The 17,317-nt window shown below is 45.5% G+C and overlaps 1 long non-coding RNA gene across 2 annotated transcripts; it reads left to right on the top strand.

The window, feature by feature from the left end:
- The first annotated feature begins 1,676 nt into the window (after nucleotides 1-1,676).
- Nucleotides 1,677-7,724, top strand: LOC135109565 (uncharacterized). Of its 2 annotated transcripts, none has more exons than XR_010272759.1 (5): nucleotides 1,677-2,426; nucleotides 3,120-3,417; nucleotides 3,848-3,950; nucleotides 4,226-5,792; nucleotides 7,603-7,724. It is a non-coding gene; the product is annotated as an uncharacterized LOC135109565 (long non-coding RNA). The 2 variants fall into 2 exon arrangements; XR_010272758.1 differs by having other exon boundaries at nucleotides 1,678-2,426; nucleotides 3,120-3,427.
- Nucleotides 7,725-17,317: the final 9,593 nt, after the last annotated feature.

Raw genomic sequence — 17,317 nt, 5'->3', positions numbered from 1 at the left:
GTATGGATGTGATTGCATGGAATGAAAGTGAAATTGATAAGTTAGAAGTGGGCCAGAACAAAGTAGCAAGGATGGCACTGAGTGCACCGAGGTGCACAGCAGTTGAAGCCTTGAGAGGTGACATGGGATGGAGCACCTTCAGAGAAAGACTGACAAAAGCCACACTTAGGTACAAGATTAGGCTTGAGAGAATGGATGATGCAAGAATAGCAAGGAAGGTGTACCTGTGGAATGAAAGTGGAAGCAAATGGAGGAAGAGATGCATGAGAATGACAGACAGGAATGGATTGCAAGTTGTGTGGGCGATAAGAATGGCTGGGAGGAATCAAAATGAGCGTGAATGGGTGGTAACAAGAGGAGGAAGAGTGGGAGCCGAATGGGATGTGAGAAAATGGAAGAATGAGATAGACAAAGAAGTGAAATGTGTGGGACTGAATGAATGGAAGAATGAGATGGAAAGAAAGAAGACCCTGGAATGGTACAAGGAGAAAGAGGCCCCGAGGTATGAAAGGTGGTATGATGGAAGCCTGGGCGGTGATCTCTTCCGAGCGAGGGCACAGTGTATGGATGTGAATGCAAGGAGTTACAGGTGGTCTGAGTCCAGCAGCAAAGTGTGCCAGATGTGTGACACGGGAGAGGATGAGACGGTGGAACATGTGGTGCTGGAGTGTGTGAAGTATGCCAGAGACAGGAATGAGATGATGCAAGTGATACTGACTGAGTTAGGGCATGATAGGAATGAAAGAGTGGAGAAGACAGGAAAGGAATGGATGGTGTTGTTGCTGGGACTGTGTAGAGAGGCGAATGAAAGGATGATTGAGGCGGTGAAAGAGTTTCTGGAGAGAATGTGGCGTGCCAGGTGTATGAACAATTAGGATAGAGGATGCTGTTCGTTTCTCTTTTTTTTTCCCCCCCCTTTCTACAGGAGTTGCCGATCCAAAGGCCTGGCTCAGGAGTGATCCTGTGCCACCTGTACCATCAAGATCAAGATCAAGATCGAGATGTGTAACAAGTCCAAAGGCCTGGCTCAGGAGTGATCCTGTGCCACCTGTACCATCAAGATCAAGATCAAGATCAAGGGAGAGGATGAGACGGTGGAACATGTGGTGCTGGAGTGTGTGAAGTATGAGAATGAGTTGAGACAGGTGCAACAATACAAGTACTTAGGGATGTGGATGAGTCCTAGTGGGTGTGCAAAGGCAAAGAATGAAAAGATAAATATGGTAAACCAGTGGGTAGGTCGATTGGGAAGCGCGGCAAGGATGAGAGCAAGTAAGTATGATGTGTTGAGAGAAGTGTGGAAGAGTGTGGCTGTGCCATGTATAATGTATGCTATGGATGTGATTGCATGGAATGAAAGTGAAATTGATAAGTTAGAAGTGGGCCAGAATAGAGTAGCAAGGATGGCACTGAGTGCACCGAGGTGCACAGCAGTTGAAGCCTTGAGAGGTGACATGGGATGGAGCACCTTCAGAGAAAGACTCACAAAAGCCACACTTAGGTACAAGATTAGGCTTGAGAGAATGGATGATGCAAGAATAGCAAGGAAGGTGTACCTGTGGAATGAAAGTGGAAGCAAATGGAGGAAGAGATGCATGAGAATGACAGACAGGAATGGATTGCAAGAGGTGCGGGCGATAAGAATGGCTGGGAGGAATCAAAATGAGCGTGAATGGGTGGTAACAAGAGAAGGCAGAGTGGGAGCCGAATGGAATGTGAGAAAATGGAAGAATGAGATTGACAAAGAAGTGAAATGTGTGGGACTGAATGAATGGAAGAATGAAATGGAAAGAAAGAAGACCCTGGAATGGTACAAGGAGAAAGAGGCCCCGAGGTATGAAAGGTGGTATGATGGAAGCCTGGGCAGTGATCTCTTCCGAGCGAGGGCACAATGTATGGATGTGAATGCAAGGAGTTACAGGTGGTCTGAGTCCAGCAGCAAAGTGTGCCAGATGTGTGACACGGGAGAGGATGAGACGGTGGAACATGTGGTGCTGGAGTGTGTGAAGTATGCCAGAGACAGGAATGAGATGATGCAAGTGATACTGACTGAGTTAGGGCATGATAGGAATGAAAGAGTGGAGAAGACAGGAAAGGAATGGATGGTGTTGCTGGGACTGTGTAGAGAGGCGAATGAAAGGATGATTGAGGCGGTGAAAGAGTTTCTGGAGAGAATGTGGCGTGCCAGATGTAGGAACAGTTACAGTAGATGATGTTGTTTGTTGTTTTTTTTTTTTTTCCCCTTCTACAGGAGTTGCCGATCCAAAGGCCTGGTTTAAGCGTGATCCCGACCTACCTGTACCATCAAGATCAAGATCGAGCGTCCATATCAGATGGCGAGTCTGCTTACAAAATTGCATCGGAGGGATTGGTAGAGGCAGCCACAATTATCCATCATCATCGGCGACACCATGGCTCTTGAGAAGGTAACATGGCTACCATTCTACACTCACATCATCTGGCTATCAACACACACGAGAATGGCGGCGGTGCGGAGGTGTAAATAAGGAAAATAGGCGTGAGGGCGGGTGGCGGGGATCTTATGGCGGAAAATCGAGGGTGATGCCCCACCATTATTAATTACTCCTTTATTTAGCGATTTACAACACACACACCTGCCCGCCAGTAAGAAGCAGATGTGGTCGGCCATCTTGAGCGCTAAGGGACGAGGGAACAAGGGGAAATAAGGGAAATATGGCTCAAAATGCCTCCTTATTTTATTGTATTTTCGATTTTTTTTATTTTTTTTATTTATAGAATTGTTTGTGTGTGTGTGTGTGTGTGTGTGTGTGTGTGTGTGTGAGGGAAGGGAGGGCGGGGGTGGGGGAGTTCTTGTGTTCGTTAAGGATAAAAAAAAATGTTTTTAACGTAAATATTTTCCTTTTTATCTTCATTTTCTTGTGTTTGTTGTTTGTTTTGTTTGTTTGTTTTGTTGGTTCGTTATGTGTGTGTGTGTGTGTGTGTGTGTGTGTGTGTGTGTGTCAGAATATATCGTTTTTATTTTTTTCATTTTTTTCAGTTTTCTTGTCTTAACTGAATATTTGTTTGTTTGTTTGTTTGTTTGTATATGCATGTATGTTTGTCCTCTTCTTCCTCTTCCTCCTCTTTCTTTCATCTAGACCTCCTCTTCTCTCTTCCCATCTCTTCCTCCTCCTAGCCCAACCAAGCCTAATTCTCTCTCTCTCTCTCTCTCTCTCTCTCTCTCTCTCTCTCTCTCTCTCTCTCTCTCTCTCTCTCTCTCTCTCTCTCTCTCTCAGACAGACAGACCTCGATGACAGCGTGGTGAGCGAGGAGGGGGAGTCAACCAGCAGAGTGGGGGAGCATGACCCCTACTTTGAACCTGTGGTGACCTTGCTGGAGGTCTTCGTGGTTAGTGATGATGACCAGGAGGAGGAAATGATAAGACTGAGTTTCAAGGTCAGGTCAGGTTGGTAATGGTGTTTTTATTATTATTATTATTATTATTATTATTTTTGTGAGTTTTTTATTGGTTTATTATTTTATTGAGAAATGTTGTTGGTAGTTTTGCTGTTTCTTTTTGTTAGGTGAGGTGAGGTCAAGTCAAGTACTGATGGTAATTTTGCTGTTTTATCATTGTTAGGTCAGGTCAGGTTTTCTTATTGCAGGTAAATAGTTATTATTATTATTATTATTATTATTATTATTATTATTATTATTATTATTATTATTTTCTCTCATTCTATGTTTTCTTTCTTACTTACCTCCTCCTCCTCCTCCTCCTCCTCCTCCTCCTGCTCCTTGTTCTTCACATAACCTCTCTTCATTTTATTAACCTAACCTAACATGCAGACAGTGCCAGCCTAACCTAACCTCCCCCCACCTGCAGGCAGTACAAGCTGTTTCTTTATCACACCTCTGAGTCGCCCCCACAGTGGAAGGAACGGGGCATGGGGGCCATTAACATTCTGAGGAACAAGCAGAAGAAGGCTGTAAGTGGTTGGGTTAGGTTTGTGTGTGTGTGTGTGTGTGTGTGTGTGTGTGTGTGTTGACTGGGCTGCCTCATGTGGGATTACCAGCCTGATATGGTGACAGACAGACAAGCAGACAGACAGACAGATAGATTATTATCACTATATTATTACCAGTCATTAATTCAAATAGATAGATTATTATTATTATTATTATTATTATTATTATTATTATTATTATTATTATTATTATTATTATTTTATCACCAGCCATTAATTCTCCCCTTATTTTTTAGGTGGAGTTTGTTCAGCGGCAGAATTAATGCCAGTGGCTGAGTTCAGATCCTCCAAGACACACGGACACACATACAGCAGCCCCTCCACCTCCCCACAGCCCTCCACAGTCTCTGACACAGCCCCTGACACAGCATCTGACACAGCCCCTTCACAGACCACCACTTACCTCACACATACATAAGAACATAAGAAATAAGGGAAGCTGCAAGAAGTGACCAGGCTTACACGTGGCAGTCCCTGTATGAAATATACCTACTTATTTCCATCTGTTATCCCCATCCATAAACTTGTCTAATCTTCTCTTAAAGCTCTCTAGTGTCCTACCACTAACTACATGATTACTGAGTCCGTTCCACTCATCTATCACTCTTTTTGAGAACCAATTTTTTCTTATCTCCTTCCTAAACCTAAATTTTTTAAGCTTGTACCCATTATTTCTTTTCTACCCTGGTTGCTGATCCTAAGAATTTTGCCTACATCCCCCTTATATCACTCAAAGACTTCTATCAGGTCCCCTCTTAACCTACGTATCTCTAAAGAATGTAAATTTAACAGCTTCAACCTCGCCTCGTAAGGAATACTCCTCATCCTCTGTATCCTTTTAGTCATTCTCCTCTATACTGATTCTAATAGACCTATATCTTTCCTGTAATGTGGGGACCAGAACTGCACAGCGTAGTCTAGATGAGGTCTGACCAGCACCAAGTATAACTTTAATACTACTTCTGGCCTTCTACTTTTAACACTCCTAAAAATCCCACACACCACAAGAGCCTCACAAACAGTCTGACAGCCTTCACAAGCAGCCCCACACTCCACCACAGACACACCAGACCCACAGCCCTTCACCTCACCCACTTCCCAGCCCCCCACAGCCCCCCAGCCACCACAAGTGAAGTCAAAGGAACGGACTGTGGCTTCACCCAGCCAGCCAGGACAGCCTACAGAGAGGGGGTAGTCCCAGTCAAGTCACAAAATATAGGCTTGGTTCTTCCTACAGTTTGAAGTCAATGATTGGACAGGTGGAAAGGTGGTGGTGGTGGTGGTGGTGGTGCTTCTTTCATTCTCTTTGTTTACTTATTGTTTTTTTCTTTCCATTCTCTCTCTCTCTCTCTCTCTCTCTCTCTCTCTCTCTCTCTCTCTCTCTCTCTCTCTCTCTCTCTCTCTCTCTCTCTCTCTCTCTCTCTCTCTCTCTCTCTCTCTCTCTCTCTCTCTCTCTCTCTCTCTCTCTCTCTCTTTGCCCTTCACTATTGTTAGGTAATAATTGCAGTAACAGCAGTAGTCATAGTTATTATTGTATATCTTTTTAACACTTGAGAACAGTGTAGCAGTAGTAGTAGTAGTAGTAGTTGGCAGGAATTAAGTACAATATTAAATATATTCTGATCCTGATTTGTGTTGCAGGTCAGACAGCTTAGTGGCAGAGCTGCAGGTGGCCCTCTTCAGCTTCCTGGTGGCACAGGTGTAGGATGGCTGGGAGCAGTGGAGGTGCCTGGTGGGGCAGCTGTGCCGGGTAGAGGGGCTGCTGCTGCTGCTGCTGCTGCTGGGGAGAGCCACACTTGTGTGGTAAGCTTCTCTCAGTCCTTCTCTAACAGATTAATGAGGTTGTTGTTGTCGTCGTTGTTGATGTATTTTTTTATGTTTTTCTCTGTATAAAATTGCTCTCTCTCTCTCTCTCTCTCTCTCTCTCTCTCTCTCTCTCTCTCTCTCTCTCTCTCTCTCTCTCTCTCTCTCTCTCTCTCTCTCTCTCTCAAGTTAGCTTAGTGGTAGTGGTAGTAATAACAGTAGGAGTAGTAGCATTAGTAGTAGTAGGAACACCACACACTTAACACTCCCAACTCTCCCTTCCAGACCCTAGTAGTAGTAGCAGCAGTAGTAGTAGTAGTATCAACACTAACCACTCATTATTTATCTACTGGTGATCTCCTGGCTTTCCTTACTGAGTCATGGTCATCCTCTTTGAGAAATTTTGGTGAAACTTTTGCTGTTGCCTTGGACATATCAAAAGCTTTTGATAGTCTGGCACAAAGCTTTCATTTCAAACTATCCTCCTACGGCTTCTATCCTTCTCTCTGTAACTTCATCTCAAGTTTTTTTTCTGACCATTCTATTGATGCTGTGGTAGACGGTCACTGTTCTTCTAAATCTATTAACAGTGGTGTTCCTCAGGGTTCTGTCCTGTCACTCACTCTTCCTATTATTCATCAGTGACTTTCTAAAACCAAACTTTTTGTCCTATGCACTCCTATACTGATAATACCACTCTGCACTTATCCATGTCTTTTCATAGATATCCAACCCTTCAGGAAATAAACAGTTCACGCAGGGAAGCCACAGAACACCTCACTTCTTATCTCTCTAAAATCTCTGACTGCGGCAGACCAAACTAGTTATTGCTCACTGCCTAAAAAAAATCAATTCTTCCATCTATCAACTCGACACAACCTTCCAGACAACTATCCCCTCTTCTTCAATGACACTCAACTGTCCCCCTCTTCTACACTCCCACACTCCCCTGCCTGTTTTCCCTTGGTACAAGCTTCTCATGTGATGGCTAACCCATAATTTTCCTCACATAATGGGTCCTGGCAAGCTTGACAGTGAAGAAAAGTGTTGCGATGGTGTTTGTTCAAGAAGGGATCAGTAATTGTGAGACAGGAAGGAAGATGGTCATCCTGCAGCTCACAGGCCTCTTCTGACCGGGAGAAAGATGGCACAGCAATTAAGTGTTCACCATGCATGTGTTTCGTCAACTTATTATTCCTGTATCTGTCTTCCTTTTTTGCCCTTAGCCTTTCTCTCAGGAGTGGCAGCTGTGCCCAGCGCTGGTACAGCCCTGGCCACTTGTGTCACAGCTGTCTTTGATCTCCCCGTCTTCCTTCCAGCCCCATGGTTACTGACCTTGACTCAAACACCATCACGACACTCTCTTCCCTGTTAAACTTGTCAGGATCCATTGTAATGTAAGGGGTAGTGAATGTGAGCGACGAAATGAGAAGGTAGTGGTAAGGGGGAAACGTACAGGGGAGCGCAGGAGAGACACCTCTCTCCACTGTGCCTGACAGTCTCTCAGTGATTGAAAGACTGAGCATAACATCTTCAGGGCACATGAGTTGCCATGTATGACAATTTGGCACTTTTCCATGTCTTCTTATTTGAGTAGACATATCATATCTTGTCATAGTGAAAAGTCTAGTTTATCCTGTATGTGGAGACCTTCAAGTTACAATACAGTCCACTGCTTCAAGAGTTAAATGTGCACGTCAATGTTTTCTGTCGTGCCTTCTTTGCTGTGTAATGTTGTGGTGAAATGGTTAAATTCTGGACTGAGTTGTGAGTCACGCAGCAGGAGTACAGATGTGTGTCTTCCCCGCAGGTGGTAACACGGAGAGGAAGTGGAAGAAAGCTTGGGACGCTCCCATAACTCAGGAGCAAGAAATACACCTTACTGAAAACCTTGTGACTGACAGGTGGTGGTGACTGCAGGAACCAATTCAGGTGAACAATGTGTTTTGTTGCTACACTTGAGAATCCTCTGTCCTAAATTTAAAAATCTAAGTTTTTAATTGTGTCATGTTTTGTCATGTTTTTTGCCCCACCAAAAAATTGATAACCAGAGCTTGATTTACTGTCATGGGAGGTATCAGAAGTTGGCAAGTTGTTATTCAAAAAAACTGGGGAAATCTAAAATCTGCACCACTTTCAGTCCCAACAATTTTGGATAAGGAATCCTCAACTGTATGTAATCAGAATATTGTTGAGAGTCATGGTGTGTGTGTGTGTGTGTGTGTGTGTATGTATGAATCCTTATGTATGTATGTGCAGGATAAGAGGAAAGTGGTTAATAAGATTAGTAAATGCATGAAGGAGAGGCGTGCTCTTACCAAGATTAGAAGAACAGTAAGTGTGAAAATAGTGGTACAGGATTGCAAGAGGCAACGTGTGGGCTGGGTAAGTGCATGTGTGGTACTTTTGTTAAGAGTGACTGGGATGGATGAGCGTTACCGGTGAGGCGTGTTGTGTGTGTTACTGAATAGGGTTAGAAGGAATGGTTTACAGTGATCAGTGTGAAATAAGAGGAGATGTGTCGCTTGTGTTTTTTGTTGAGAGATGTGCACGTGAAAGGTGTTTGGTGAAAAATAAGGATATTTTTTTGAGGAATTTATGGATATAAAAAGATAATAGATATGGAAGAGTTGTGGGTTGTTTGAGGATTGTTTTGGCCAGGTGATGGGCTGTTAAAGGGAGTGAAATGTTTATAAAAAGTAAAAAGCCAGCATTTGAGTGACAGAATTAGTGTGTATTTTTTTTTTTAAAGTTTGAAGGACACTGGCCAAGGGCAACAAAAATTTAATAAAAAAAAAAATGCCCACTGAAATGCCAGTCCCATAAAAGGGTCAAAGCAGTGGTCAAAAATTGGTGGATAAGTGTCTTGAAACCTCCCTCTTGAAGGAATTCAAGTCATAGGAAGGTGGAAATACAGAAGCAGGCAGGGACTTCCAGAGTTTACGAGAGAAAGGGATGAATGATTGAGAATACTGGTTAACTCTTGCATTAGAGAGGTGGACAGAATAGGGGTGAGAGAAAGAAGAAAGTCTTGTGCAGTGAGGCCGCGGAAGGAGGGGAGGCATGCAGTTAGCAAGATCAGAAGAGCAGTTAGCATGAAAATAGCGGTAGAAGACAGCTAGATATGCAACATTGCAGCGGTGAGAGATAGGCTGAAGACAGTCAGTTAGAGGAGAGGAGTTGATGAGACGAAAAGCTTTTGATTCCACCCTGTCTAGAAGAGCAGTATGAGTGGAACCCCCCCCAAACATGTGAAGCATACTCCATACATGGACGGATAAGGCCCTTGTACAGAGTTAGCACCTGGGGGGGGGGGTGAGAAAAACTAGCGGAGACGTCTCAAAACACCTAACTTCATAGAAGCTGTTTTAGCTAGAGATGAGATGTGAAGTTTCCAGTTCAGATTATAAGTAAAGGACAGACCAAGGATGTTCAGTGTAGAAGAGGGGGACAGTAGAGGGGATAGTTGTCTGGAAGGTTGTGTCGAGTTGATAGATGGAGGAATTGAGTTTTTGAGGCATTGAACAATACCAAGTTTGCTCTGCCCCAATCAGAAATTTTAGAAAGATCAGAAGTCAAGTGTTCTGTGGCTTCCCTGCGTGAACTGTTTACCTCCTGAAGGGTTGTACGTCTATGAAAAGACGTGGAAAAGTGCAGGGTGGTATCATCAGCGTAGGAGTGGATAGGACAAGAAGTTTGGTTTAGAAGATCATTAATGAATAATAAGAAGAGAGTGGGTGACAGGACAGAACCCTGAGGAACACCATTGTTAATAGATTTAGGAGAAGAACAGTGACCGTCTACCACAGCAGCAATAGAACGGTCAGAAAGGAAACTTGAGATGAAGTTACAGAGAGAAGGATAGAAACCGTAGGAGGGTAGTTTGGAGATCAAAGCTTTGTGCCAGACTCTATCAAAAGCTTTTGATATGTCCAAGGCAACAGCAAAAGTTTCACCAAAATCTCTCAAAGAGGATGACCAAGACTCAGTAAGGAAAGCCAGAAGGTCACCAGTAGAGCAGCCTTGACGGAACCCATACTGGAGATCAGATAAAAGGTTGGGAAGTGATAGATGTTTAAGAATCTTCCTGTTGAGGATAGATTAAAAAACTTTAGATAGGCAGGAAATTAAAGCAATAGGACGGTAGTTTGAGGGATTAGAACGGTCACCCTTTTTAGGAACAGGTTGAATGTAGGCAAACTTCCAGCAAGAAGGACAGACAGAGCTGAAAGACTTTGACTAGGCAAGGTGCAAGCATGGAGGCACAGTTTCGGAGAACAATAGGAGGGACCCCATCAGGTCCATAAGCCTTCCGAGGGTTTAGGCCAGCGAGGGCATGGAAAACATCATTGCGAAGAATTTTAATAGGTGGCATGAAGTAGTCAGAGGGTGGAGGAGAGGGAGGAACAAGCCCAGAATCGTCCAAGGTAGAGTTTTTAGCAAAGGTTTGAGCAAAGAGTTCAGCTTTAAAAATAGATGTGATAGCAGTGGTGCCATCTGGTTGAAATAAAGGAAGGAAAGAAGAAGAAACAAAGTTATTGGAGATATTTTTGGCTAGATGCCAGAAATCATGAGGGGAGTTAGATCTTGAAAGGTTTTGACATTTTCTGTTAATGAAGGAGTTTTTGGCAAGTTGGAGAACAGACTTGGCATGGTTCCAGGCAGAAATATAAAAAGTGCATGAGATTCTGGTGATGGAAGGTTTAAGTACCTTTTGTGGGCCACCTCTCTATCATGTATAGCACGAGAACAAGCTGTGTTAAACCAAGGTTTAGAAGGTTTAGGACGAGAAAAAGAGTGAGGAATGTATGCCTCCATGCCAGACACTTATCACCTCTGTTATGCTCTCAGCACACAAAGACGGGTCTCTGACACGGAAGCAGTAGTCATTCTAAGGAAAATCCTCCTCCTCCTCTTGTTGTTTGTTTCGTCAGTCTTATCAAGTGTTGTGTCTGCAGAAACGAAGAAGAGCAATTCGTGACAGACAAACAAACAAACAAGAAAGGAAGGACAGCGTTGAGTCTCGCAGGTCACGCCAGCCTCTCGGAAACTGTTGCTTGCTTCACCAGGCAATTGTGAACAAGTAAGTCAATTCTTGCTTCGCTTCACTGAGGTTATCTAAGGTTAGGTTAGGTTAAGTTATGGTTATGATTAGGTTAGGTTAAGTTAGGTTTGGTTAGGTTAGGTTTGGTAATATTATGTTGGGTTAGGTTAGGTTAGCTTGTGTTGTGTTGTGTTAAGCCGTGAGGTTGTTGTGCACCGTGGACAGGTGGATGGGTGCAGCAGTGAGCACACTGGTGTGTGGGGCTTGGCACACCAGTGGTGCGCTGGTCAGTAAACACAACTGTAGATTTAAAGTAATTTTTCTCCTTTGCAATAACTGAGTACACCTTTTGTTGACTTTTGAACATTACCAAGGGACAGGAACATGTGCAACACCAACACACCAACATGTATTGACACTTTCCTCTGAGGCCAGGTGTTCACACTCCACCACTGAACACTCACCCTTTTTATGGTGTGAACAAGTAAGACATGGTAAAACAAACAAACAAACAATGTGCAGTGCAGAACTGGAGTTGTGTCATTGAAAACCACCTGCACTAATGAAATAAATCAATAAATTATGACATTTGCAAGAACTTGTATTTGTAGGTGAAGAAAATGAGTGCGATTAGTGTGAGTGGTTTGGTGAGTGGCACGCAATGTGTTCCAGCACGGAAGCCTTCTCTGTTCTTAATGCTAAAATTAACGTGCTGCCCAAACAAACAAAGCTGTCGCTGGCTTGTCACAAATGTGCATGTCACACACAAATGGTTTTAATAATCCTGAAGTAAACACACCTTCTACAAACAACACTGCTCAATACACTAACATGCTGCACGCACGCACACACACACACACACACACACACACACACACACACACACACACACACACACACACACACACACACACACACACACACACACACACACATAAGTAAATAAATGTGGCATGTCAAGCCGCACGAGTTGTTGGGACAGAGAGAAGGTGCCCATGTGCTTTCTCCTTGATGGCTCCAGTGTGACAGGCGCTGCGGCAGTGGGAAGCTTGCCAAGACAGGGGCACCTCTTGTTGTTGTCTGATGCAGCTAGTGGCTTGAGTTAGGGTAGCTTAGGGTAGCTTTGGCTAGGTGAGGTCAGGTTAGGTTAGGTTAGCCTTGGTTGGCTGAGGTTAGGTTAGCTTAGGTTAGGTTAGGTTAGAGTTAGGTTAGATCAGTTTAGGTTAGGTTAGGGTATGGTGCAAGAAGTAAAGGGGATGGCAGTGTTGGTTGTAGCTGCAAATTTAGCAGGATAACTAAGGTGATGCTATAAGAAAATGACCAAAGGTGTTTTTGATGCATTTGTACCACAGGTGATGCGTCGACCTAGCCTGACCCACCCCTAACCTAACCTCACCTGACCTAACCTAACCTAACCTAACGCAACGAAATCTAAAGCAACCTAACCTAACCTCTCTCTCTCTCTCTCTCTCTCTCTCTCTCTCTCTCTCTCTCTCTCTCTCTCTCTCTCTCTCTCTCTCTCTCTCTCTCTCTCTCTCTCTCTCTCTCTCTCTCTCTCTCTCTCTCAACCAAGCAAAAACCAAGCCATCCTATTGGTCAACAGGGGATCACCATCAGCCCTCCCATTGGCCCAGAGCTTTGTAGATTGTGATTGGATGGCTGGCTGGCTGACCTGACCTGACTTAACCTCAACCGAGCCAACATGATTTATGTTTTCCTTGTTGACACTGGCACCATGATGACCTTTGACATGAACCTGGCACTAGAGAGGTAGGCAGAGAGAGAGAGAGAGAGAGAGAGAGAGAGAGAGATGTATTTTTTGGCAAAGGTATTTATGTAATTAGAATGATATCATTGTGTGTGTTTGTAACCTGTCAATATACATAGGCCTACAGATTTTGTGACCTGTCAATATACACAGGCCTACATAGGTAGTTGAGCAAGCCTATAGTTAGCTGAACCATCTGAGGCAACAATCAATAATAATAATAATAATAATAATAATAATAAAAATAATAATAATAATAATATTTGGTTTATTTATTTTGTGCAGTGTTGAGGTGGTGAAGGGTGCAGTACACAATGCTGTCAAAGTGCCCCCAGACAAACAGGTCAGTATTGCCAGATAGCTTACCTTAGCTTAGGTTAGCTTAGGTTAAGTTTGGTTAGCTTAGAGTTAACTGGTGTGTGTGTGTGTGTGTGTGTGTGTGTGTGTGTGTGTGTGTGTGTGTGTGCGTGCGTGCGTGCGTGCGCCCCCGCTAAGGCCAAATAAGACAAGTTTTTCCATGAGGTGTGGACGGACGGGAGGGGTGTGGGTGATAGTCCTGTGGGTCATGGCATGGGGGGTGCTGGGTGGCGGCTGTCATGTGGCTTGGTGCGGGATAGACTCCTGGGCAGTGAGAGGGATGGCAGAGGGGCTGGCTGAGTGAAGGTGCACCAGCAGATACACCCTGCCTGACTGTGGTGCACAACAAGCTCACCAGTGACAAGGCTGGAGCTGGCGAGAGGCAGCCTGCACCAGGAGACTGACTGACTGACTCAGACTGACTGACTGACTGACTGACTGACTGACTGACTGACTGACTGACTGATGGACTGATGGACTGACTGACTGACTGACTGACTGACTGACTGACTGACTGACTGACTGACTTGACTGACTGACTGAGTTTACTTGTATGGGCCAATTCAGGCTGTGCAGTGTGTGTGTGTGTGTGTGTGTGTGTGTGTGTGTGTGTGTGTGTGTGTGTGGCAGTGTCTGGGATGCCTCACCTCTTTAGCTTGTCAACTCTGCCAGGCTCATTGTCACACGCGAGTCACTCTGGCAGTCTTGTTGTACTTTTCATGCTTGATATTTGCTTGTTTGTGTTTTTGTATTAATTTTTGTTTTATTTTTGTTGTTTGTTGTTAATGTTTTGTGAGTTGTGTTAGTGTTTGATGTTGTTTGTTGTATTTGTAGTGTTGTTGTGTGCCTATTGGTTGTTTGGGAGGTGACAGTGGTGTGTGTGTGTGTGTGTGTGTGTGTGTGTGTGTGTGTGTGTGTGTGTGTGTGTGTGTCTGTGTGTGTGTGTGTGTGTGTGTGTGTGTGTGTGTGTGTGTGTGTGTGTTACTTCTACTACTACTACTACTACTACTACTACTACTACTACTACTACTACTACTACTACTACTACTACTACTGCTGTCAACAGGTGCTGCTGGCCTCTGGGGGTGAAACGCTGGACTCCTGCAAGCGGGTGTGTCATTACTTGGCTGGCACAGACACGTCCCCCATCTTTCTGTTCTCCAAGGTGGCCATTGAGGGAGCAGCCCCGCAAACTCCCTCTGTGCAGCCTGGCGGGGACGGCGACCTCAGGGTAGGTAGTGGTGGTGGTGGTGGTGGTGGTGGTGGTGAAGGGTTGAGAATGGTGGTTGACTCTTGCAGTGGCAAGGCAGGCAGGTGCAACAAGCCAGCAGGCCTACACGTGGCAGGTGCAACAAGCCAGCAGGCCTACACGTGGCAGGTGCAGCAAGCCAGCAGGCCTACATGTAGCAGGTGCAGCAAGCCAGCAGGCCTAAATGTGGCAGGTGCAGCAAGCCAGCAGGCCTACATGTCGCAAATGCAGCAAGCCAGCAGGCCTACATGTGGCAGACCCTGCACAAGACACACCTGCCTGTCTCTGCCTGCCAGCCCTATCTGTGTGCTTGGCAGCCTTCCTCCACAGTTCCCTGATGACTCCCCACTCACCACCACTGACAGCCTCCTTGCTGACGCTGCTCCATTCATCCACCACTGTCTTCCACACACACTTCCTTCCTGTCTCTTTCCTCAACCTCAATTTTTTGAAGCCCCAGTCCGCCACCTGTTGTCCTGTCCACCGGTCCCCAGAGCGCTGGCTGTGTCCCCCTCACCGTGACCCCCCATGCCCCTCTTGACCTCCCCCTTCCCCCCCAAAAAAGGAGTGTCAGCAGGGCAGCCTCAGTGTGTTGTGGTGGGCAGCAGCAGCAGCAGCAGCAGCACCAGCAGCAGCACTAGTCATCCCTGCATCCTTGTGGTCACTTTCCCAGTGCTGGCTGTACCACCCCAGGCTGCAGCCCTCCCCACTGACCTCTCACCTTCCTGGCTGACCTCACCTCTGACCACTGCCAAGTACAACTTTTACTCCTTGATATTATATTATTTTATTGTGTGTGTGTATGTGTAAGTGTGCTTGTTTATTCAGCTTTATTTTATTGAATTACTACTACTACTACTACTACTACTACTACTACTACTACTACTACTACTACTACTACTACTACTACTACTACTACTACTAGACCAGCCTTGTTACCTACCTTAGGACACGAAGTACCTCCATCAGATTCCCTCAATCTACTACTACTACTACTACTGCTACTACTGCTACTACTACTACTACTACTACTACTACTACTACTACTACTACTACTACTACTACTACTTTTTTTTTTTTTTTTTTTTTTTACTACTACTACTACTATATAATACCTCCACCCCATGTTTATTGATGTGTCAATTAGGGGCTCCATTACTTAGAGGTCATTAGCCCCAGCTCTCACTAATGACTGTGGCATCCAACCATATCTAATGCTCTATAATATAAACATTAGTTGTTTACTATAAATTCACTCTACCTCTACTCTATCTACTCTTATGCCACTCTCCACCACTGTAGCCTCGCAGTCGAGGCCTCCTAAGTCTGCAGGTATGGGAGTGGAATGCCTTGTCCCCCTGAGACACAGGAGGGCAGATCTGAGGAGGGAGAATGAGAGACGGCACCTCATCCATGCGACGACATGGCTCCTTGGCTGGTGCTTCTTTTCTGCCATTAGGTCGGCTAGTCTTGAGTAGAAGCACTGAGCCTTGGAGCCCATCCCGCCAGATGTGGTGAAGACCAGAGGTGTGAAGCTGCCCTGGTCAACGTGTTGGATTCTCTCCCCATACGCTCGGATCTTCTCCTGCTCATTCTTGCGGTGGGCGGCCTCCAGGGAGAGTTCGTGGTGACAGGCGGCCATCGGGTCAAAGATCCGTATGTCCACGAATGCTTTCTGTCCCCTTGTCCAGAACCCTCGTGCACTGACGTCGACTCGAGCCTTGTTGGTGGTGTTGGCTGTTCTGTAGCGCAGGTGCTCGCCGTCTAGCGGCAGGAGGGTCGGTTCAGTGGAGACATCGTGGCACACCTCCCTGAGCATGCTGGCGGTCAGATCTCTCACCTCATTGTGCCTGATACATACGAATCCCCCCTTTTTGCACGTCATGGTGTGGTTGACGTCATTGGTACTGGGGAGTCCTTCCATCGGCCAGCCATACCTCAGAGCAATGGCGTCGACAAATTCTTGTTTGTTGAGGCTGAAGCCCTTCGCTCTGATGGGCAGTGACGTTAGCCAGTTAGAGGCTCCCGTTTCCTGTGCAGTGAGGATTTTTCTCACTGTGGTTGCAGGCAGGATGTTTATCAGGTCTTCGAGACAGTTTCGTTGATGTTGTTGCCTATCTCTAGATATAATTCGTCCTTGCTCAGTGACTGCACTTTGGGCTATTTCACCATGTGCGTCCTGAGCAATGATCTTCTCTGTGAGGGATCTGGTGAGCTTGAGGGAGTTGAGGTTCTCCACAGTCGCCAACTTCTCAGGGGAGGTGATTCCCATCCCGCCCAGTCTTGGTGGAAGTTCGAGCAGCGCCCTCTCCCCATCTCCGATGGTGTGGGATCTCAGTAACGCTGGGAGGAAGGTGTTCCTTATCGAGACCTCCAGTGGTGCAAGGAGAGGGCTGATGCCTGGGATGGTGCTCATGGCGAATCTCCATCGATGCTGCAAGCCGTGGGTGTAGGCGGAGTAGGCTGCATGCGGCTCAGTCCTGGCCATGTCAGACAGGACCTCCACCTCATGTATCCACTCCTTCACCTTCTCTCCTATGTACTCCTTCTTGAACTCCTCTGTTCCGATAACAGCACCCAGATGCCGTTGTCCATCCTTTGTTATTATAACTCCACTGCCACTGAAGCTATCCACTGCACTGTCATAGTGTTCTGGCTTTACAATAAGGACGGACTTAGCGGCATTGGGTGTGTACCCTATAATGGGACCATTGTCGTTCACTAAGCCCCACCATTTTTTCAAGTCTGTTATTTTGCTGGCCCCTGACAGGTCATCCGCGTACGCCACTTGCTTCACACTCGTTTTCTCATATGAGATAACTTGTTGCAGCACTGAAAGTCCGAGGGCGTACATCGCCATGGCCACTGGGTCACCTTGTGTTGTCCCTTCCATGGACTTTAACACCTTAACACTATTACCACTATTACTACATATGTACAAATCCGAGGGGTCACTATATGTGTTTTCTACATATTGTGCCAGAGAGGGACATTTTACTCGAATGTTGTGAAGCATTGTTTTTCTGTTAATAGTGTTGAAAGCGTTTTTGGCGTCCACTAATAACACCACTTCACAATTGTCTTCACTGAACATTTCCCTCATAGCG

Source organism: Scylla paramamosain, chromosome 19 (assembly GCF_035594125.1).
Source record: "Scylla paramamosain isolate STU-SP2022 chromosome 19, ASM3559412v1, whole genome shotgun sequence".
NCBI lineage: Eukaryota > Metazoa > Arthropoda > Malacostraca > Decapoda > Portunidae > Scylla > Scylla paramamosain.
Note: the sequence above shows the minus strand (reverse complement) of the source record. Positions and strands in the feature narration are given on the sequence as shown.